The sequence below is a fragment of the Thamnophis elegans genome, chromosome 7 (assembly GCF_009769535.1).
Source record: "Thamnophis elegans isolate rThaEle1 chromosome 7, rThaEle1.pri, whole genome shotgun sequence".
Classification (NCBI taxonomy): Eukaryota; Metazoa; Chordata; class Lepidosauria; order Squamata; family Colubridae; genus Thamnophis; species Thamnophis elegans.
The window spans coordinates 47,700,448-47,724,467 of record NC_045547.1 but is presented as its reverse complement, the minus strand read 5'-3'; positions in this window follow the sequence as shown (position 1 = coordinate 47,724,467).

Genomic DNA, 24,020 nt, shown 5'->3' with positions numbered 1-24,020 from the left:
CAGAAATGCTTTGAAGATATTTTTCAGTACCTGAACTGTGAACCTCTCGCATGTATTAATTCAGTGAGTTGGCCATGCTGTTTAGGTTTTGTTATCTATAATACAGAATATGTGAGTATACAATATTGATTCTATTGCAATAGAAAAACTCTGTGACATTTCAAATAATGTTCCTATATGGCTTTAACATGGTGCAGCAGTTTAAATATGCCCATAATAATTCCTGCTTCATTCAAATCCAATGGCAGATTTCATGTTACACATTGGCATGGGGAAAGAGTTGTATTAAATGGAGCATTGTAATTAGTACAGTGGGAGCTGTGAGTGAGGAACAAGGGTAACGATTCCACCAAGACATTAAAGAGATGGAAAGGAGATACCAGGGAAAATGGAGCATTACAATGATGGCAGACTACTGTTGGATGCTTCAGAGAAACATTCCAGATGCTACTCACAAGCGGTAAATGCACCAAGTACAGTGTTATGGAGTATTTGCATAACCTTTCTCAAATCACATGAATAGTTAGACCTCCATAGAGAAATAAAAGATGAAATGAATTAATTTTATGTTGAGTGGGAGTGAAAGACAATAGGAAGACTTAATTGTGCATACGGGAGCACAAGCCCCTTCCTATTGTGTATAAAGTCCCTATAAATACAATGAAGTTTTTGGATCAGTTCACATGCCATTTTTATGATGTGTGTGAGTTGTTTTAAGATGGTCTCATTAACAGCATTTGTAAAGAAGTAATTACATAGGCTGGATACAGGGGTGGGTTCTGGCTGGCTTTACTGCTGGTTCGCTCAGGTGTGTGTTTTGTGCACTGCATGCTGGATGCATGCACATGCGCAGAACTAAAAAGCAAGATGGCAGCGGTGACCGGGGAACCAGTTTGGGGGTGTGGTAGGCCTGGCTCACTGCCGATTCCAGCAACCCAGGCCATCATACCACTACCAGTTTGTCTGAACCGGGCCAAACTGGTAAGAACCCACTTCTGCCTAAATATGTGTTTTTACTTTTGGATACAGTCTTCATGAATTTTAATGTCAGAGGTTGGCAATCTGGTCCTTATGGGACCAAATGCAATTGTCAATGTACCGGTGACCCCTGGTCTCATCAAAATTAGAGAGCCTTCTAATAACAATAGTTTAATTCTTTTGTTTTTTTTTCCAAAAACATTAAGAAGTTAAGTACCATATTTTTGAACTATAAAATGCACCGGTGTATAAGATTTTGAAGAGGTAAGTAAGAAAAAAAAGTTTTTGCCTTGCCCCAATCCTGCTGAAGCCTGCAGAGGGCTGCTGGGGACTGAGGGAAGGCAAAAAAGGGCCTTTTTAAAAAAAAATGGGATGTGGGGACAGGGCTTCAGGAAGCCAAAAATGGCTGTATTCGGTGTGTAAGATGCACCAACATTTCCATGCTATTTTAGGGGGGAACAGGTGCATCTTATACTCCAAAAATATGGTAGGTACCTAAACTTCAGTTAAAGTACTGTAAGTATATCTGGTCTATTAAGAAATGAATAATCTACTTGTTTTGGTCTTAAACGAAATAAGCTAACCTGAACTAATATGTTATTGGGGAAATCAATAGCATTAGCTGTTTCTAAGAATTCAGTTAATCTCTTTTCTGCTTTGAAAATTATGTATCAATATGGAGATAATCCAAATGGATTTATGAGAAATGCAAGAGATATGGACTAGAATAAATCTGGTTCACCCATCTCTAATTCCTCCTTATACAGAGAGGGAAAGGCAACTGATGCCCATCATTTTTAAGATATTATTCTCGAGCATTGCCCAATAATCCAGGAAAATTGTAATGCAAAAACATCTGGAGGTTCCATACCTTAACCCCAATATAGCAACTTTTCTATGCATTAAAATTTCATTAAATATTAATACATAATACAGTATAATGTGAGCTGAATAGTGTTCATTCAACTTTGTCATATTTTTAAGACACTTTCTATTTTAACCATTTTAATCCAACCATGTGTTTGAATTGACTTAGTATAAAGGAGGGAAAATAACTTTGTTGTTTTTCTAAAAGATGCATTTAATGTAATGTGATTTTAGTCCCTTACAGGAAGCCTGCGAGACTACCAGCAACTTCTTTAGTCCTATGTTTATTATTCTTCTTAAAAAAAATACTCTCTTTTCAGAATAGCACAAGGGACTCTTGACTTCCATCTGTCTTTTTCCCCCTTGGGTGGTTGTGTTGGGAACTGCAAGATAAATGGTTCAGCTGAACCTATCAGCAGCATCTGACGTGCCTGAATATAAACCTGATAGTAAAATCTGGACCTGTCTTCAGAAAACTGTTTGGAGAGCAAAACCTTTAAGACCCTCAGATGCCTGCTGTGATATAGTTAACAACTAGGGATCACACTAATTGAAACAGTATTTTGGTGTGATAGTGCATTAAATTTGCACAATGGTCCAGGGCAATTAACTGTAGATGCAACACAGCTCTTTTTTTCCCCAGCATTAAAGCAACCCTTTTTCTAGTCACAAACCATTTTCAAACAGACATTGGTTCCAATTTCCTATTGCAGTTTCTGTGGGGAAAAATGGGATTCATAATTCTAAGTTAACTCATTTTGACAGTAAACTATCAGTAGATTTTTGCTTCCTGTAAATGTTCATCTTTTCTGACCTTCCTTCTCCAACGTTGCTTATGTCATTATTTACTGACATGCAGAGAAGGAAAGTAATACATTTTAATAATGGATATATAATTCTAGGAAATTTAGTCAAGCTGCTGCTTGCTTGGTATCAAGAAAATCATTTCCATAAAACAAAAACTTTTTAGCAAGTTTTAAGTAATTTTTTAAAAAATGTGTTGCTTTTCTGAGGCTTAGGGTCAAATTTAACATTAAGCCATCTTGTTTATTACTAGCTTAATATGATACCTGAATCCACTTTTATGGGTTTAGTAGACTCTGCAGTTCATCCAATAAACCATGCTACATGTGACCCAAGCCATTGATATGGAGTATGTTTGCCTTAAAAATTCTGTGTATTTTTTCTCTAGATGCAGTTTGTCTAAGCATTTATGCAGTGAGCCCATATTCCATTTAAGCAGTGAGCCCACTTTTAGATATACAGTATATTACAAAGAAAAGGCAACCATGGTCGAGCTCCAGGATTTTCCAGTTCACTGTAATTACTTTGATTGCTGCTATGGCATTTTGGTTTTATAACCATTATTATTTCCTTTGTTGGAGAAAATGGAACTTTTCAAAAACCGTTTTTGCTATTCCAATTAATAAAAAGAAGAAATTTCCTTTCATCCAAATTGTAAATATAGAAATATTCCATTCTAAAATGGAATAAAAAGTATCAAGGGAGTCCACAAGAAGAGATGTGAAGGCAGCAGGAGAATAAATGAGATGATTTAGTTTGGTAGCTTCCCATACACTGAAAACAAATAAGTTATAATTTTAGGTTCAGCCAAAAACAAACAAACATGAAAATCGATACAGATTAATAGAATGTTATGCAATAACTTACATATGTGCAGGATTCTCATAGGCATCAAACAAGATAGTAGCTATGAGCTTACATAGTTTTAGAAAAAGAAAAGAATAATCCATAGAAGAAAAGTATTATTTATTTAATCAATTTGTATAGCCTTCTTCAACAAATGACTGGGTGGCGAACAACATTAATATTAGACATAATAGGTACTTTGATGGAAATGCCATGTCACAGTTGCTGCAATTATTATTTCATTTTGCTTTGCTCAGGAACTTTGAGTTCTGGGGACATCTGGTTAACCATTGCAGAAAGAAGAATGCAGGAATAGATGTCTCTAGTATGTTCCAGAAGAGAATTATTCTTGTATATCTGGATTATTATTTTTTTGCAAAGCACAAAGTCAACCTGATAATACTAGATTAAGCAGATGTGCCATGTGATCCAACCCTTAAATTCCTTAACTATTCTATTATATGCATTGAGAAAAGAGTAGCCAGCAGCAACAATTGTGTTTGTCTATTTCTGTTATTCTTTCTTTTTGTTGTTGTTAATTGCGAAGTCAAGTCTGACCCATCGTGACCCCATGGACAACATTCCTCCAGACCCTCCTGTCCTCTACCATCCTCTGGGGTCCATTCAAACTCATGCCTACTGCTTTGGTGATTCCATCCAGCCAAAGCAAGATGGCAGCACCTACAGTGGCACCGAGAGAACCAGTTTGGGGGCATGGCAGGCCTGGATTACTGTCAGTTCCAGCGACCCAGGCAGCCATGTTACTACTGATTTGGCCGAACTGGTCCGAACTGGTGGGAACCCACCTCTGATGCATATGCTATTTAATATGTCCTAGTGGTGGGTTTCAAAAATTTTCGCTACAGGTTTGGTGGGCATGGCTAGGTGAGGGCAGGGCCATGTGACTGAGTGGTTGTGGCCAACATGATATCACTCCCACCCCTCCCACTCAGTCACATGCCCCCCCAACTAGCCATGCCCACAGGGAAAGGTAGGAAAAGTTTTAGTTTTCGGTATCTATCTCCGCCCTCCCTTTACTATTCCACCCCATTTCCCCGCTTCCTCCCTCCCCCTCTTTGGTTGCTTACCTTCCGCAGTAGCTGGTCCAGTCTGGCAGGCAAGCTGACCGGAGTTTTTGGCGGCCCCCAGCCAGCCACTACTGCTGGGAAATGGCTGACAGGCAAAGAAGACTCTCAGCTGCTGCTTCTTTGCATACCAGCTCTGAAAGAGGCCGGCAGCTGGCCACAGGCTGCTGAAAAGCCCTCAAGTTGGCGAAAAAGCAACTACCATCGCTGCCATCTTCTTCACGCATGCACATCCCATTGCCTTGCAAATCCATTGCTGAATACCACCTCTGTACTGTTCTTAGAATCGTTTTACTTAATGCATTGTTTTAAGCCCATTTTTCTATCCCTTATAATAAAAAATATGCCGGAACAGGAAAGTTGTCTGGGACCAGAACACCAGAATAGGTTAGGTTGAGATGGTTAGAAAAAGTATCAATTTAGATATATTAAAAAATGCTTAACTATGTAACAAATTTTGTAAAGTTAGGGAACTTAAGACTTTGGAAGCAAAATGTATTTTTGGTATGTGGTACCCAAAAATAACGTTATGGCTATTGGAATAGGCAGCATGGGAAGATCTTTGCAGTATATCTCAACCAATTTTTGAAATTAACAATTACATAGCTTTAGTTAGATGGAAGAAGTGGATTTGCTGATCTGACTCAGGTCACAAAAATGCAAAATTTAGCGGCATTTTCCCTCTCATAGGTAATATAAGGATTGCAGGATGTTTGGCTTCTTCCTTTCATCCCCCTGTCTAAATGTCTGCACTGTTTTTGTGGTGCTATTTCAGTAAATCCTATTTCCAAAGGGAATTGAGATTCAAAGGGAATGGAACATACAGATGCTTTCGGTGTGCTTTAGTCTTCTGTTCTGTTTTCTGCCATTAGCAATTTGTTCAACATATCCTTATTATGTTATACATATATACACACAATTATTACTTGTTATATTTTATTACTCTGATTATATATGTGTGTGTGTTTATTAATATAAATATAATTATTACATGTATTTTTATCACAATTGTATTTGAAAGGATAGCATTTTTTTCTGAAAAACAAAAAGAAAGGGAAGAATATTGGTATAGAGACCTCATTTAAAAATCACATCTTGGACTGGCAACTTGATCCTTAAACAAAGCAGTCATAAAGTGAAACTGAGACTTTGCTTATAATCTTACTTCAGCTTTCTTTTGCTTTACAGACCTACAAAGGTCGTAAATGTGAGGATAGACCACAAAATTACATTTTTAAAAATCACTGCAGAACTGTGAACGGTAGCTAAATAAGGCAGTTTCTAAATAAAAGACTCCCTTTACTGAGAGTTTTATTATCATACCCATTTCCCTCTGATAAATATCCACTAAATTTTGGTTTAATACAAAACCTTTGTGCTGGAAATAAATGGAAACAAGTCAAAATGAAGCACTTTCTTTTGTTAGAACTCTTTGTAGCCATTGCTGGTAAAACTAAATGATTACTAACAAATGAAACATTTAGCCTACTTTAGTATAAACTGATTTAGGCAATAAAAATCAATGAAATTAAATTCAAATGTATGTCTGATCAAGTTGGATTTGATTTTAATTGTTTATTTTATTGGTGCACAATACTTGTACAAAAGTTGTCTTCCTTTAAACAATCCCTCGGCATATTTAACTGTCTCCTAAACAACTTGGGTATCCTGGACTTTTAATTGAATTCAGAATGCATATAAAAGCTTGCACCATTTTGCATAATTTTTGTTAATTATTCTTGGAGTGAAATCTGACCTGTATATAGATAAAATTATGAATGTGCATTTAACCTTTCCAATCTATATTTTTTCTTTCTTTGATGAAAATTAAAATGAATTCTCCATTGACTACCAGTATTAAAGCATATTCACAATTTTATCATATTTAGAAATGCCATATTGATTTTGTATGAACAGTATTATTGCAATATAATTAGGGCTTCATTCTCCAATTCAGCATGGAACCCTGTATCTCACACTATTATATCACTCTCAAATATGGTATACCTAAAACGTAGTGAAACTACTCTGTTCTTTATCAAACTGCAAAGTCTGAACATGATCTCTTTCTCTAAGACTGGGAACATTTATCTATTGGTGAAAGAATGAAATTCCTCAAGCAAGTAGCCTATCTCAAATCATGGCTAATGTTCAGACTAACCCCAAAGGTATCCACAATTTTCAGCAATGATGTCTGCTGCGTGGCACGACAAAACCGCGCTCCACTAAAGCGCGCCCGATTAAACTGTGTCGCTGATGTCATCAGCAGCGCGACAACAGCGACCGCGGAGAAAAAAGGGCGCTTTAAAAAGCGCTTTGAAAGCAAGCCGATTCAAGTTAAGGTAAGGGTTAGGTTTAGGGTTAGGGTTAGGGTTAGGTTAAGGGTTAGGGTTAGGTTTAGGGTTAGGTTAAGGGTTAGGTTTAGGGTTAGCGTTAGGTTAAGGGTTAGGTTTAGGGTTAGGTTTAGGGTTAGGTTAAGGGTTAGGTTTAGGGTTAGGTTTAGGGTTAGGTTTAGGGGGGTTAGGTTTAGGTTTAGGGGTTAATTTTAGCTTTAGCGTTCACAGCGTGCTTTTTTCGTCGTGCTGTGATGACGTCAGCTACGCGGTTTCATCGAGCGCGCTTTAGTCGAACGCGGTTTTGTGGTGGAACCTGTCTGCTGATACTGTACTTCCACCCTTTTATTTGTTTGCATATTTAACATAATCTCAAAAATTCACAGTCCATTATTTGAGAGGGTGGAAAGGATACGTTGTTATTGCTGTAATTTCAATACTACTAATAAGAATTGTTTACAGCAGTAGTTTTCAGACTTTTCTTCATCAAAGACCCCCCCCCTAAATACTTTTCATGGCCATATACCATTTAACTCAATATTAACTCAATATTTAAATCATAACATTTCTTCAAGCCTTCCCAGACCCCATGTGATGACATCGTGCCCTTCCCCCAGAGGTCCACAGACCACTATTTGAAAACCAATGGTTTACAGAACTATTTATACTTCTCACTTATCCAACTAAGAATGGTGATTTCTATTTCTATTCTGGTTGTAGGCCGTGTTATCATCACTTGATTCAAGGAGTGAGATAAATTAACAAACACTATATAATAACCTTAATCATTGAGGAGGAAGTTTTTGCAGGATTTTTGGCTATGACACATTTTTAGAAGCTGTCTTAGTAAACAATCTTATAAGAAAGGTAATGGATTTGCACATTTACAACAAGCCATGTTGAATCATGTTTCTTTAAAATAGTTTTTACAATACACTCAGCTTTAAGCCATGATTTACAAATCACAGTTTCAGATTGCCTAACATCCACTAAATTAAACTAAGTTACTATAACCTGAATATTATATGTTTATTTATTTATTTGATTCTCACATGTGAGACGATGATGTGCTTGATTTAATTTGTGTGTACATGAAACGGTATTCTGAAATACAGTGGATTAAATGCTACTGGTTAGAGCTAAATGCAGCATTTAATTTGGAAAGTTCTCTCGAAATGTTCTTTTTGATCTATTGATATTAGTATTTGAATAGAAAATCTGGAGTTGTGCATTATATAAATTCTAGGTGATTGATGGAAAAAAGGATTAATGTGATGGACAGAAGCACTTTTCTTTTGGGGTACAACAATTCTATGACCATTTCTAGAACTTCATACGAGGTCAAATACCCAACTTTTTTAATTTAGGAAGCTAAAGAAAATGATTATTTAAGTTAATTACAAGTCGAATTGCTGGTTAGCCAGTTTTGAGAGGACTGTTATCCTGAAAAATAGGATATAAAACTTGATTTATTGTTCAGTTTCTGCCAGATAATGTTAAAGTTGCTGCAATCTCTCTAGCAGGCGATCATATTACCATGGCAATTTTAGAAACTGGAATAAAATCTCCATTAATTACTCCATTAAAGAAAACTGTTTGTCACCAAATGTAATTGTGCCTTCTTCTACACTAAAAACATTTAGAGGCTGGTACAAAAGGTTTTGTCCTGAAACTTAAATGATTCTTACCATTATTTAACACACAGACCAATGAAGACCTTAATTTTTGGAGATTTTTTTAAAGGCAGAGATTATTACATAATTGGAATTTATAAATTATAATTGGGTCCAAATTTGTTCCTCCTTTAAGCTTAAAAATTAACATGCTATAATGTAGTAGTACCTAACTCTACTAATTCTTCCTGCTGTTGCTAGAAAAATGACCACAATATATTATACTCAGACTATAATAGAATGGTTCCTTGAGGTTTTCACTGAAAAGCATGATTGTAAATACAATCATTCAGTAATTCTAGGTAGTGCCCATTAAGATCTGGGCAGCATACAAGTTTAATAAATAAGAATAAAAAGTAAGCAAAGATAGTACCAATACTAGAATATCCAAAGTGCTACTGGAACATATCAGCATTGACAAAATAATCATCAGTCAATTGCAAAAGGCAGCTTCACTTGGAACAGTTTACATCCTGCAATGATACTGTATCTTTAGCACAATCAAACAACATCTCCCTATCTCAGGACCTTGGGAAGTACTCAATAGATGGATTAAAATGCCAAATCCTGTCTAAACATTTGGCTGAATGTGCAATGAAACATAATAATAAGAAGGTATCAAACTATGACTACTTATTATATGTATTGTTTACAGTAACTTAAATCATAATATGTCTGTTTCAGTTTGGGCTTATCTGAAACATGAAGGTAATTATAACACCAATTTAGGGCTAGTGTTATACACAATCAGGTCATTTTGGATTTTTCAACAAATCAGAGTTAATACAGGTATAAACTATGGCTTAATGTGATATGCAAACCCAAAAGCTTAACTGATGTGTTGCTTCAATGAATGCGGGTAGTCCTTGACTTACAACAGTTCATTTGGTGACTGTTTATTGAAAAAAATAACTGATGATTGTTTTTCACAATTACATCCATTAGAGCCATCCCTTGGTACATGATCAAAATTTGGATGTTGGGCAACTGATTCATATTTATGACAGTTGCAGTGTCCCAGGGTCATGTGATCAGCGTATGTGACCTTGTGACAAGCAAAGTCAACGGGAAAGCCAGATTCACTTTAAAACAGTACTAACTTAAGAACTGTAATGTTTCACTTAACAACTGTGGCAAGAAAGGTGGTAAAATGGGGCAAAATTCACTTAACAAATGTTCCACTTAGCAACATAAATTTTGGCCTCAATTGTGGTTGAAAGTTGAGGACTATCAATTGGTACAACTGAGAAGCAGTTTTTTGTCGCAGGTCACCATAACTTTCCCCATCTCAACATCTTATAGGTGTGTGGACTTCAACTCCCAGAATTCTCAACAATATGTATGACAGCTGGGGAATTCTGTGAGCTATGATCACATACAGTATTTAAAAGGAGAGGCTGTGAAGCACAACCAGTGGAGTCCATCTGCATTAGACACCCCCAGCTCTTACCATATAAATTACTCACTTTATCTCTCTATTTGAGTGCTGCATTCATATCATATTCAATCAATACTTACTGCTTCCTTTCTCCCAACTTTAAAATGTTAAAATTATTGTTAGGAATGTTCCAGCAATAGACTTGAAATTGCCTAGGTATGTTTCAGAATTTGTTGGGAATCTAAGTTATTAAAAAAAAACCTCAAGAATAAAATCAATATAATTTGAGCTTATTTCATACACTCTGCTCAAGTTTGAACAAAGACTCCCAGTGTTAAATAAGAAGCTGCAGCCAGTGTGAAAGGTATGAATGAGCAGTTTGTTTCCATTGCATTCTAGAACATGCAGTGGGCATCCTAGAGCAAATAACATTTGAAGTTCATAATTCCACAGAGAACTAAATTGACTGTGAACATCATAAAAAATGAGTGAATAGGAAGTCATTATAGGTGTGGAGAGACACCAGCATCTTACAATAGCAGAGTTGGAAGGGACCTTGGAGGTCTTCTAGTCCAACCCCCTGCCTAGGCAGAAAACCCTATACCTTTCCAGACAAATGGCTATCCAACATCTTCTTAAAGATTTCCAATGTTGGGGCATTCACAACTTCTGGAGGCAACTTCTGTTCCACTGATTAATTGTTCTCACTGTCAGGAAATTTCTCCTCAGTTCTAAGTTGCTTCTCTCCTTGATTAGTTTCCACCCATTGCTTCTTGTTCTACCCTCAGGTGCCTTGGATAATAGTTTGACTCCCTTTTCTTTGTGGCAACCCTTGAGATAATGGAACACTGCTATCATGTCTCCCCTAGTCCTTCTTTCCTGCAACTGTTCTTCATATGTTTTAGTCTCCAGTCTCCCCTAATCATCTTTGTTGCTCTTCTCTGCACTCTTTCTAGGCTCTCCACATATTTTCTACATAGTGGCGACCAAAACTGAATGCAGTATTCCAAGTGTGGCCTTACCAAGGCATTATAAAGTGGTATTAACACTTCACATAATCTTGATTCTATCCCTCTGTTTATGTAGCCTAGAACTGTGTTGGCTTTTTTTGGCAGCTGCTGCACACTGCTGGCTCATATTTAAATGGTTGTCCACTAGGATTCCAAGATCCCTTTCACAGTTACTACTATTGAGCAAGGTACCACCTATACTGTACCTGTGCATTTCATTTTTGTTGCCTAAATGTAGAATACAACTTGGGATACAACTTTGAGGCAATTGTTGACTTTTCATATCTATAAAGAAAGATGGTTTTATTTTGTTTGTCTGATTATTGTAGATTCCCTCTTAGAGAGTAGATAGCATATTTTTCTTCAAATTATCAAATTATCCAAAAATGATTCATGGTTGTAGGGCAGGAATGGCAAAAGTATGTCCTAGCAGCCTATTACAATATGCCAGGGTAAATAAAATCCAATTTAAATCAACACTTCCTTCCACTGCTTAACTGACAAGAAATGTTGAAAGTGAAATTAGAGATTAAAATGTCCTCCGGTCCATCGAGATTAAATATAAACATTTTAATCTATTTAACACTAAATAGCAATATATAATATAAGCAAAATATTTACTTACAACTGGGACAACAGAAAAATGAAAATTACCATGTCTCAGTGTATTTTTAATAAAATTGTTATAAGTGAAAAATGCAAATACAAAAATATAGTGAAAATTAAAGACAAGTAGACCTCCTAGCGGCCAGTAAGATCCCACAGATTGGGCCTCCTTCAGATGCTGTCAGCCAGACAGTGTTGGCTGGCGGGCCCTCGGAGGAGAGCCTTCTCTGTGGCTGCTCTGACTCTCTGGAACCAGCTACCCCCGGAGATCCGGACCATACCCACTCTTATGGCCTTCAGGAAAGCTGTAAAAACTTGGCTGTTCTGGCAGGCCTGGGGCTGTTGACCTCACTGTTGAGGTCCAGCCCCGATTAGAATGAATGTATGAGGGTGTTGCTGTTTTTAAACTGTTTCTTTTCTCGTTACATGTTTTTTTCTCTTATTTTCTGTAAGCCGCCCAGAGTCCTTCGGGATTGGGCGGCATATAAATATATTTCATAAAATAAATAAATAAATACGTATGGCAGGGATAAGAGTTAAGGGCATGATAGCTAGAGGTAAAACTATGTGGTGAGTGCCCCCTTCCCCAAGTGTACTAAAAAAATGCTTATTTTTCTTAATGATTAATCCAGGGTTGCAATATGCTTTTGTGCTGTGTCAGTTTCCTGGAAAATGAAAAATAATAAGGGTTTAGGCTGAAAGCATCATTAAATGTTAATCTGTCAGAACTCCTGAGTCCACTAAGGTCAGTTTCAGTAACTAAATATAGTGACATGTTCTGACCCCCCCTCCTCCATCCAGAAACGAAAGCTGAGACAAACGTAAATAAGAATGTTTTTTAATAAGTCCAGACTCTCAGTGGTTAAAAGCCAAATCAACAGACAGATAAGCACTTTGGCAGCAAGTCCTACAAAACTTTGCAGCAATGCAAACAAACTCTGGCAGCAATCCAGCCTGCCAAGTTTGTTTCTCGTTAGTCCCTAATGTTGTCTTCTGCAAGAAGGGCGTGGCACAAGCAGTCCCTTTTATAATCTGGAGAGGAGCTTAAAGAGTATCATCTGAACGTAATTACCTCCTGTAATTACGTAGTTGTTCTTGACACCAAGTAGCCCTTCGACGGCGTGCATCCCGGAACAACTCACAGGTGGTTTCTGGATCAGTCTCCCTTGTCTCTTCCCCACTGATCCAAGGCTCAGGTGCCACCTGGTGGCCAACCAGTCTCTCTGCGCCCTGCTCGGAGTCGGAACCCTGTCCAGGGTCCTCCACATCCTCCAGGGCCGACTCATAAGGCCCCTCGCTGTTGGAGTCTGGTGGCAGCTCCAATGGCTCCTGCCAGGCCACAACAGTGACAGATGGAAGATCTTCTGTGAAATAATGCAGCTTTGCCAAAAGCTATCAGTACACAAACTCTCTGGGACCCAACACATGTTCTCCCATGCATCCTATACTAAACTATATATGTGAGCATGACAGAAAACCTCACAAAGGAGTACTAGCAAATCTTGATTGTCTTATTATGGAGCTTCTGATTACCGTATGCAAAAACTTGCCTTTGGATAATTTGAAAGGGAAACAAACCAATGATGTAGAAAAAACATAATTAGTGACACTGTTTTCCATTCCTTCCTTTGTTTTTCTTTCCACCACGTAAAATCAGCCATGAATTTTGAATAAGTACAATCGATTCCTAGTGCACCCTTTCTCATAATGAATCTTGGTACAGTCTACTGATACATTCACTTTAGAAATATGCATTTGAGGTCACTACAAGCTTGCTCAACTTCATGACAGAAGCCTGAAGGCTTTACTTGACCATTTTCAAGTTTCAGAAAATGATACGGGTGGGCAATCTTTTTGGGGAAGGCAAAAATGAGCTATTTCTGAAGGTGTGTGGGGTAGCAGGAGGTATATTAATGATGCATGCTGCTCTAAGGCCACTAATGTTCCTTGGCCTTTAAAAAGGCCAAGGAAGTTAATAGAATGACTAGTCTAGAGATGTGGACAAAAATGGCTAAAATTCCTGCATGTTTCACAACTATATTTCTCCTTTAAATACAAAGCAAAATTTTAAAAATGCTGAATTGCCTGGGATTGGTAGAAAATGGATGCAGCCAGATATACTAAAAAACATAACTGACAAAAATAAAGGTAAAGACCTAAAGGAAACCTCACAAAAATATATTGATTAACAAAAATAAAAACAAGTACTGTTCCTTTGTGCTACATTTTTTACAAACATTTTTCCTTTAACAGTATAAAATATTTTGCAATTCATATACTTTCATTTTATAAACTAATCTTAAGAAACCATCAGATTAGTGTAATTCCAGATTGTTAACCCAGAGGTACACTGCAAACTTCTCATTTGAAAAATCAAGAGCGACAGATGGCAAAGTTAAACTTTTTTTAATGAGATGGAAGGGAGAAAGATTTCTGATCGTATTATTTTTATAAATAACTCAAGGCAGTGAACACATCACATACAACAGATCTTCTTCCTATTTTCCCCACAACAAGAACCCTGTGAGGTGAGTTGGGCTGAGAGTGAGTGACTGACTTTCATGTCTAAGGCGCGACTTGAACTCACAGTCTCTGGCTTTCTAGCTTGGTGCCTTAACTTAACCACTACACCAAACTGGCCAAACTAATAAACACAATAAAAGTAGAAATGTATTTAGTAGAATTAAAGGAAGAACGTTAGAAATGATAAGCATAGCAATAAAGAATGTAAGAAAAAAGAGAAAAAAGTAGAGCTGAAAATTATATTATAAACAACAGCACAAACATTCATCATGTTGTGAGGAGTCTTCTTCCCTGGTGTTTTGTCAAAGACTATAAAAACTAATAAAACAAAACATGCACACCATCATTATTTGAAATGTCGACAAACAAAACTATCAACAATATATTGCTACAAATTTCTCCTTCCAGTGCTGTATAATAAAGAAATAATGCTGTGAGAGATCCAGTTTATCCCCCAAACAGATGTAGACACCACTTTTAAACTGCAATTATCCCACAACGTAAGCTTCTTAGGAGTAAATAGGTCAAAGTTATATTTGAAATGCCCAGTGTTTTCCAGCATTCAGTGTGTTATGAAACTGGTTCTTCACCAGCGGGGATCCCAATTCATGCTGGGATCTGAGACTACTTAGTTACTACCTCTCAACTACAAGAGTAGGTGAATTTGAAAGTTCCCCTTTCCAGACAGTAATTGATGCTAGCATGTATCCCCAGTGCTTGAACCTGAAAGTGTGTAGTAGAAAATTAATTCCACCTTTACAGGTAATTGTAAATACAGTGACAACTTTTGGGAAATCTTTGCCAAAGAAACACCTTGAATAGTTTGTAAACTCATGAAAATATTGTGATGGAGATGTATTAGCATGAAAAGATCTCATAAAATCAAAATCAGTTATGAATTATTTCTATTTTATCTCAAGAATGTCTTTATCATCTGTCTATTTTTTTTTCATTTGTACCAAAAAGGATAAGTTCAAATTTAATAGTTGAGAAGGTTTCCTGGAAATAGTTGTAGCAAGATAAATAAGGCATAGTATAATATGAACCCCCAATGTATATGTTTATTTAGATAGTTATCACAAAGAATTTTAATGATTTTACATTTTTTAATTATTTAAACTGGGTGACGTTTTATATTCAAATGGTTGCAGAGTAAGAAGAATTAGATTGCTTTTAGTTTTTTTTTAAAAAGCAATATTCTTTCCCTTTAGGCTTTATTTTTATTGTTTTATTTTAGTTTGTCAAACATGTAAAAGACAACAGGTATAAGTATAAATATAAATATGAACATGGTAAATGGGTATGAATAAATGGAGACAGTAGACAGGGACAGTAGGCATGCTGGTGTGCTTATGCACGCCCCTTACAGATCTCTTTGGAATGGGGTGAGGTCAACAGTAGACAGTCTTAGGTTAAAATTATGGGGGTTTGGGGAGGTAACAACAGAGTCAGGTATTGCATTCCAGGCATTGATCACTCTATTGCTGAAGTCACATTTTCTGCAATCAAGTTTGGAGAGAGGGAGGGAGGGAGGGAGGGAGGGAGAGGGAATCTTACAATTCACAGTAACTGGTTTCCTTTGCTATTAATACATATTCCAGCATGTTCCATAAACCACCTTATCAGTGATGTTCTTGATCTTCACATGCTAGCCTTTGTTTCCATCAAGTAACACTCAATACCTCATGATTTAAATTGACATATCCATGTCATTTTCTTGATAGTAATACAGAAGAGGTTTGCCATTGCTGCCTTCTTTAAAAAAAAAAAAACTTTTCCATCTAACCTGCAGACCTGGTATTTTTGGAAATCTCCTGCATACTATATCTGACCCTACCTGGCTTGTGAGCCAAGTCAACCTTGGCTAAGTGCTGCCACCTCCTGTAATGCATACTTTCCACAGAAAATAAATTCTTTTTGTGTAGCAAGTGTTGAGTATGTGGGGATCCAACAGAATGTTGTTTGTCTATGCCTTCTTAGATTTCACACACTGACAATAGAACTTGGCAATGTACTTTCATGGCTTCCTCAGTCTATTTTTCATTGAAATTCAATTGCTCTGGAACAGTGGTCCCCAACCTTTTTATCGCCGCGGACCAGTCAGCCTTTGATAATTTTACCGTGGCCCGCTGAGCGCGCGCAGGGGTGGGGGGATGTTGTTCGCGACCCTGCGCCCCTGCCTGCCCACCACCTCCGCCCACAGGGCTCCCGCGAAGCGGTTCTGGGCACTAGCCCAGAGGGCGGTCATTGGTCGGCGTCCTTCAGAGGTGCGGGGAAAGGTGCATGAGCCTGTTCAGGGTGTCCAAGTTCCGGCACGCCGAGGCCAAAGTGGCCCGCAAGGAGGTGGGTGGGCGGGCGTGGTCGTCAGCCGTGCTTACCTCCGGATCATCTCCCCGGTGAACCGCCACCCCCACCTGCCGGGACGGGCGGCGGTTCCCTCCTCGCCCCCTCCCCAGGTGGGCTCCATGGGGAGGAAGGGAGTGGCTCTGCCCTCGGCCTCTCGGCGATCCCACTGAAGAGGAACGCCAGTGCTTCCGGAGGCCCGCCCGGCTGCTGGCTGAGCCATGCTCACATGGGCGCCTCCTGAGACACAGTCAGGCCTCACCCAGGGGAGCCGCGGCCGCCCTCCCGGCTACTTCTTGGCCGCGGGGCAGCTCCGACGAGCCGAAGGGAAGTCACCGGGACTGCATCCGGGGAAGCCTCGCCCTGCAAATTAGCCGGTCGGGGGGCGAGCAAGGCGGCTTCCCTAAGAGCCCCTCGCTGCGATGAGGCTGGCTGGGCTGGGACCGTATGCCCGCTGCCAACTGGGCTGGGGCCGCTCGGCAGGTGCCTTGTCGCTTTCGCTGCAGCCGGAAAGCGGAGCTGCCGGGGTTCGCAGGCCATGCAGCAGCGGGGGATGCGCCGAGCATCGCATGTGGCGAAGCCGGAGCCCTGGCTAGGGAGGGCGGGTTAGCCCTCCTCTCGGCGCCGGAAAAAGCTTCGAAGAGCCTCTTCAAGCGGAGCCGCCTTGGCCGCTGAAGCTTCCGGCTGCAGAGGAAGCGCCCGAAGGGCTGTTTCTGCGAGGCTCCCGTTCTCTGCGTTGACGCCTGTTTTGTTCTCGGGGCTTCCGTTTCCCCGCAGCGCGGCCGCCTGGGACAGCTAACACCCGGCTTCCGCGGCCCGGTGCCAGGTACTCCACGGCCCGGCACCGGTCCGCGGACCGGGGGTTGGGGACCACTGCTCTGGAATGACCTTAAATAGAAAATATTTGTGGATAAACACTTACTGGGGGTGGGTGGGCATGTTCTGTAAGACTTTTTCTTTATAAGCATTAAGTTCTGATTAAGATAGATATCTGACCTATTTGATCAACTTTTAATATTTTTCCCTTTTGTTGAATACTTGGATACTGATAAGAGGCATAGTGGGCCTCTGTGCAGTTTGTTGGCCACTGTTAGCACAGATTGCTGGACTGGTTGGGTCAGGGGTCCAGCAGAGCATTGCTTATGTTCTTATGTTTTATGGCTCCTATTCAAATTATTTTTTGTTCTCTTGAAAGAAAAACACATTATAACTTCAGAATGTAATCGCTTTTGCTAAGCATTCAGTTGTTTATCCTCACCAATTTATTGAAATTTATTGGCATGATCTAGTTTTATTCATTTTAAAATTAACCTTATATTGTGTCTTCCACTGCTATGAATGACATGGATGTTTCTGCAAATGATCTATTCAGGCTGCACCCTGCTGCCAAGAGACGGGCTTATGGCTAAGATCAAAGAATACTCTTGGAGGATTTGAGTTTATAATCCTCAGAAGAAAATATAGTCTATGGGGATTCTTGATTAAATGGATAGCTTTCATTTGCTTCTAGTCAAAATGATCTAAGATCTGGACCTACAAACTATACCTCAAAGATGAAATCAAATACGCAACAAACCCTACAAATCCTTTTTGAACAACTCCCTTAAAAAAAATCATGATACTATAAAGCCAACAGTGTCCCATCATCAATATTAGTTTGTAATTGGCAAAATTAATTGAGGTTTATTAAACTCTTCAAAATGCTGGTTTTAAAGGCTTTATATAGCTTTTTTCACAATAGGTGGCAGCAAGTAGCCAACTTTGATCCTGAAAAAATAAACAGGGATAAACAGGGATGTGAGATCACCAGGAATTCCTATGGTCAGAGTATGGAAAGTTTAAAAAAAGAAAGAAGGAAAATATCCTGGAAGATGGCCATGCAAATCACTGCCCATACTATTGGCCATCCAAGCCATATGGATATGCCTTTATAGTTACCAAAAGTAAAGCACAACTCAAGGGAGTCTTTACCTTTTACCTTTCATGTATCAGCCTAATACTAGTGAGAAGCTTCTTTCAAGACTCGAATTCCTTCAAGGGTCACCATCAGGGACTTATTTCTCTCCTGCACAAACCTTGCAGATTGGCCTGATCCAGTGGTGGGTTCCTAACCGGTTTACTACCAGTTCGCTGAGAGGGCACTTTGCTCTGCATGCGCAGTTGACTGAAAACTGTTCTATGCATGTGCAGAAACATGCCGGCAACAGCAAAAGATACCGGAGAACTGGTTCAGGGGCATGGCAGGCCTGGATCGCTGTCGGTTCCAGCAACCCAGGCTGCCATACCACTACCGGTTCGGCCGAACCGGTCCAAACCAATAGGAACCCATCACTGGTCTGATCTGTTCTTTAGGCTGCAGGGGACAAAATAAACAGCAGTGAGTAGCAATTGGTTAAGTTGGGCAGCTATAGAAAATGAATGAATGAATGAGCTGACTCCATGGATTGGGAATTTGGGGTACCATCTTTGTGATCCTAGGTCTCTTGGCAGCTTTTGATGCTATCAGTCATAGTATCCTCCTGAGCTGGCTCCATGGATTGAGAATTTGGGGTACCATTTTATGGTGATTCTCTTCCTTTCTCTGGAACTGGTTCCAGTGCCTGCTGGTTAGCAAGGAGAAGCCATCCTGTGCGTGTTTGAACTACAATATCTAGGGATATTATAGCTTTGACTTTAGATGCAAACCCAGATTGGTTTGCAATTCGGGGGTCCTCCTGGACACTCATCTCCTGATGAACCAGTCCAATCCTAAGAGGCTTTGCAATGCACCATTTACTACCATCACCAGAAGCAGTCCATTGGATGACTTGTATTGCACCTGGAAAGTGCCTTGTCCAAGACCCGGGACTCAGTTCCCTTGGTAGTTGCTTAGGCGGATGTCTGGAACTCGCAGCTTGTGCATCTTCAGGTTGGGGACAATGTTCTTGAGCGTAGCCCAGGACATAATGGTCAGTGATGACTCTGTGTCGATTTCCATGGAGCATGGGGATCCCTCAAGGAGGACTGTGACTCTCAGCTTTGCAGTTCGTGTGATGCAGGTTTGGCCGATGGTCATGTGGTAAGTCGCTCCAGTGGCTCCCTCTGGCTGCTTGGGTCACGGTTGCCATGTTCCACATCTCTATGGCTTTGGGTACGACGGCTGATTCTGTGGCTATCAGGTTGCTGCTGGGAACTTGCTCTTGCAGACTCTGGCAATGTGTCCCTTCCACTCGCAACGCTGGCAGATGGTGTCCCTGAAACAGCAAGCCGATCTTTGGTGATTGCCTCCGCAGCTGGTGCAGGGTGGAAACTGTGATTCGAATTTCCATGCTGATTCCTTGTGATCAGTGCGCATGCAATAGACATCGTCATTGCTGTCTGACGCTTTTGGCTCTGTGGTCTCGTGATGCACGCTGGTGGTTTTGCATGCGCTCTTTGGGCTGTTCTGCTTCTGCAACGTTTCTGTCAACTTGGTCGAGGGCTTGGTGGCCCTGGCTTCATCTAAGGCAGTGATGGGCAACCTTTTTGGCGTGGTGTGTCAAAAATCGGCAAAAAATTGAGCATAACTCGCGTTGTGTGTCACTTCGACAAAAACATAATTTTGCGCAATTTATAGTTTAAACTACAAAAATGTATAATTGCAATATATAATTGTATTTAATAAACCAAAAACAAATTATTTAACATACCTGCTTAGTAACTTCTTTGTTCATCAGTCAATTTCGTATGTTGCCCTTGATATTATTGAACTTGTTTGGGGTGCCGTGAACCAGGGCTGTGGAGTCGGCTGCTTCCAGCTCCACGTCCTCATCAACATGCCGCTCCAGCCCGCCCCTGCTATGAATATTCCTAGTGACGCAAGGGCGAAGAATATGAATATTCATAGCGGGGGCGGGCCGGAGCGGCATGTTGATGAGGACGTGGAGCTGGAAGCAGCAGACTCCACAGCCCTGCCGTGAACTGAGATAAGTGTGGTGCGGTCGTAACCGACAGTCCCAGGAGTAGACTCTCTGTGCCGGCCTGACTGGAGAGAGGCGCGCACTGTTCCCGCGCTCCTCTCCTGCGGGTCCTCCCTCGCCGCGCTGATGACGTGTGTGCGCACGGCACGCACGCCTTACCAGCAGCCCCTGCGCTCAGAAAGGGGCAGCGGCGATACAGTAAGTGAATGTGGGCGGGGGAGATCACACGTCCCGCCCCCCCCGTTCCTCCAGCACAGATTCTTTCATCCTCGGCGGGCGTGCAGGAGCCGAGGATGAATCGCATGAAATCCTGTGCGTGTCACCCCAAATGGCTACGCGTGTCAGCACTGACACGCGTGTCATAGGTTCGCCATCACTGATCTAAGGCAATCTGGAGTGTGAGGTTAGTTTTAGCAAGCAGCCTCTTTTGCAAGTTAATGTCCCGAATCCCACAAGGAGGAGCTCGTCCAGGTCTCTGAATTCACAATATGCTGCAGCTTTTCAGAGCGCGGCAACATATTGATTAATAGTCTTGCCTTCCCTTTGATTCTGGAGGTTGAATTCGTGCCTCCTTACGTATTTGGACGGTTTGGGAGCGTAGTGCTCCTAAGCACCTGTTGGAGTACTGATCAAGCGACTGAATAGAGTGGCGTTGATTCGGATAAGTCCATCACCATCTTGAACACTTCGGGCCCACAGTAGCTTAAAAATATCGCCTTCTTCTGGCCTTCGGACAGGCCCAGGAGGTCATTGGCTTCGAGGAAGCAGTCAAACCTCATCATGTAGGACTCCCAGTGTTGGTGGCTGGGTCGAACAGAGCTGGTGGGGCATCTATAGTCATCTTATTTCTTGCTTGAAGCTGATTCAAATCTGCCACTTTAAGATGGCTTCTCACTGCCATTATTTTGCTCCAGGCTGGATTACTTGCTGGATCGTTTCTGCTCTTGGTTTCCTTCCTATACCATCCTCATTGCCAATGTTAGATTGTGGGAATGGATGAGGCAGACTCAGGCTTCAGCAACAACAGCTCTTTATTAGTGACTCAGAATCCAGCAAAGACACTGTTCAGCAACAGCTCTTTTATAGGGCTCAGGCAGGGCCTCCAATCAATTTGATTTGAATGAATTCCTGCTGGTAACAGCGGACCTGAGTGAAAACTACTTACAAGGCTATTTACATGTAGATTACTCCAAGTACTTAAGAGTAGGTATCACTGCAATCTTCCAGATAAATGTTGTTTATTTCTCTTATCAATTTTTTTCCCAGACTTGTAGGGGTAAGGTATATTTTCCATTCATCAGAAGGTGGTGCCCTCAGCTTAGGTTCCAGCATTGTCTCAGATCTCACAAGTATTTAATCCAATTTTAATTCTATTTATGGAAGCAAAGTCAGTTATTAAGTAATAGTTCCATCACTTTAAAATACCTTTCCAAAAACAATGCCTACCAGTATAAAAGTCCAATTCTCTATGTTTTAAAAGTTTTTTGCTTTCTTCCCCTTAGTCCTTTCTTTTGGGTCTGGGATTTTTCTCTAAGTAGTTATTCGCTGCTTTAACAAATAGTTCTAAGAGTCTTTTTTCTTAATTTTTTTTCCTTTTAGGATTAGGTTCTAGGTACAAAAGGAATCATCTCACCCAGATCCAATCACTGTTCATCTATACCACTCCTGCACTTTATTTGTTGTCTCGGCTGTCCCAGCTTCACGGCAGCTATGATGGTTGCCTCTTCTCCTTGTGGATGAGAGGGAAAAGAACCCTGGGTCAAGTGGGAGAGATGCAACTCTCTGCAACCTACAGGGCATCCCTCCTTTTTTTACCACCCCTCTAGGGTGGCTTTAGTTCCTTTTGAAGCCCTCCAATAGTGAGAACTAGGCGTGGGAGCACAGAGACCCGCTTCTCGTATCCAATCTTGCCACAACATCAGCCGGATATCCTGCACAGAAACTGGTTACTTTTTTTTTTTTTAATAAATATTTTTTAATTTTAATTAAAACAAGTACAGCATCTTTCTTTACATCTGTAGAAAATGTATCAATCGATTATAGATCCTCCACAATCAACAAACATAACTCATATTAACTCAAGCATTATTATATATCCATTTTCATTTAACTGTACTTATTATTTAAAAATGTTAATACAAATAATAATCTTGAACAATACCTGCCCACACCAGTGGGGAAAAAAAAAAGAAAAGAAAAAGAAAAGGCAAGAAAAAATAAAACAAAAAAAGACAAAAACTACAAAGGACAAGGCAGGAAAGGAAAACAAAACACAGGTATCTATTATAAAAAAAAAAGAAGTATATCAGCTGGTTACCACATGCTTTGGTGCTTCTCTTCCATTAACTCATATTAATTCAAATATCTTGACTCAAATGTATACCATATTAACATCATTATACCTTCAGTTTTAATTACCTATAGTTATTTAAACATCCTTCATCCTTAACTATGCAAAAGAGTTAATCCATAGCACATGCTGACCTTTCATTTACTTGCTTGTAAAATCCTCTATTATCATCAAATCCTCATATCCTATTTTAGCTGAACATCCATAATATTTAATTATATCATATATCATAACATTTTCCCAGTATTGATTAACATTTGATTGTATGTATTTTATTTAGTTTTTATAATAGTAATAATTGTTGTAGTTAATACTCTTTATGTATAATTCAAAAATATTTTCTCATATCCAATTGTTATATATCATATCAACTCCACATTATATACATTATCAATATCAGTTATTATTCATCTATATCTGTTACAAAGAGAGCAATTAGGTTTAGCTAGATTTCAATTGTATTCTTCAGTCTATTAGCCAATTCCATATTATATACATTACCATCAATGTTAATTATTATTCAGCTATATCTATTACAAATTAAAGTAATCAGATTTAGCTAATTTTAAGTTGTATTCTCCCATCTGTCAGCCTGTGTCCCAACAGCAAGATTTTCTCAGTCCAATAGCCATTCGTTGGATAAATTTACCAAATGTTTTTATAAGCAAATCCAGACAAAGATATCTTCGCACCTTTTGACTCTGAATGTCAGTGATGAAATAATAATGTTGTCCCGGGCTTGTAAAATTTTTCAAATTGACTTTAATTCTCAAGGGTGGATTTTCCATTCCTCCTGCACTCTGTCTCTTTAAATGAGTCTTCTTTACAGCTCCCCCCCTCCTTTCTTCCTCTGAGATAGACCAGACACCATTTCTCGCATTTTCCATTTGTATTTCAGGAACATTTAAACATTCAATGATCTCAGTTTTTACTTCATATTTTAAAATCAGATGATCCAATTTTCTTTCCAGTCTTTGATAGGAGTCAAAAAGCTCTCGACATGTGGAAAAAAGAATCTGAAGTGAAATCTTAGAGGTATTTTGAGACGCCATGATGTGTCGCAGTTAAAAATTACAAGCTCTTTTTTTTCACAAACTTCGAAGCACTTTTCTTAGTCTCTTTACAAGCTGTGCAATCTTATCTGATCGTAAACAAAGCCAAGTAATAAAAATGTCAGATCGTGAAGGGGTAATTAGTAGAAAATAAACTTTACGATCCACTTAGGGAGAGTCAGAGGGGGGAGGATGTCGAAGAGTTTCTTGAAGCGTTTAAGAAGTAAAGTAGCC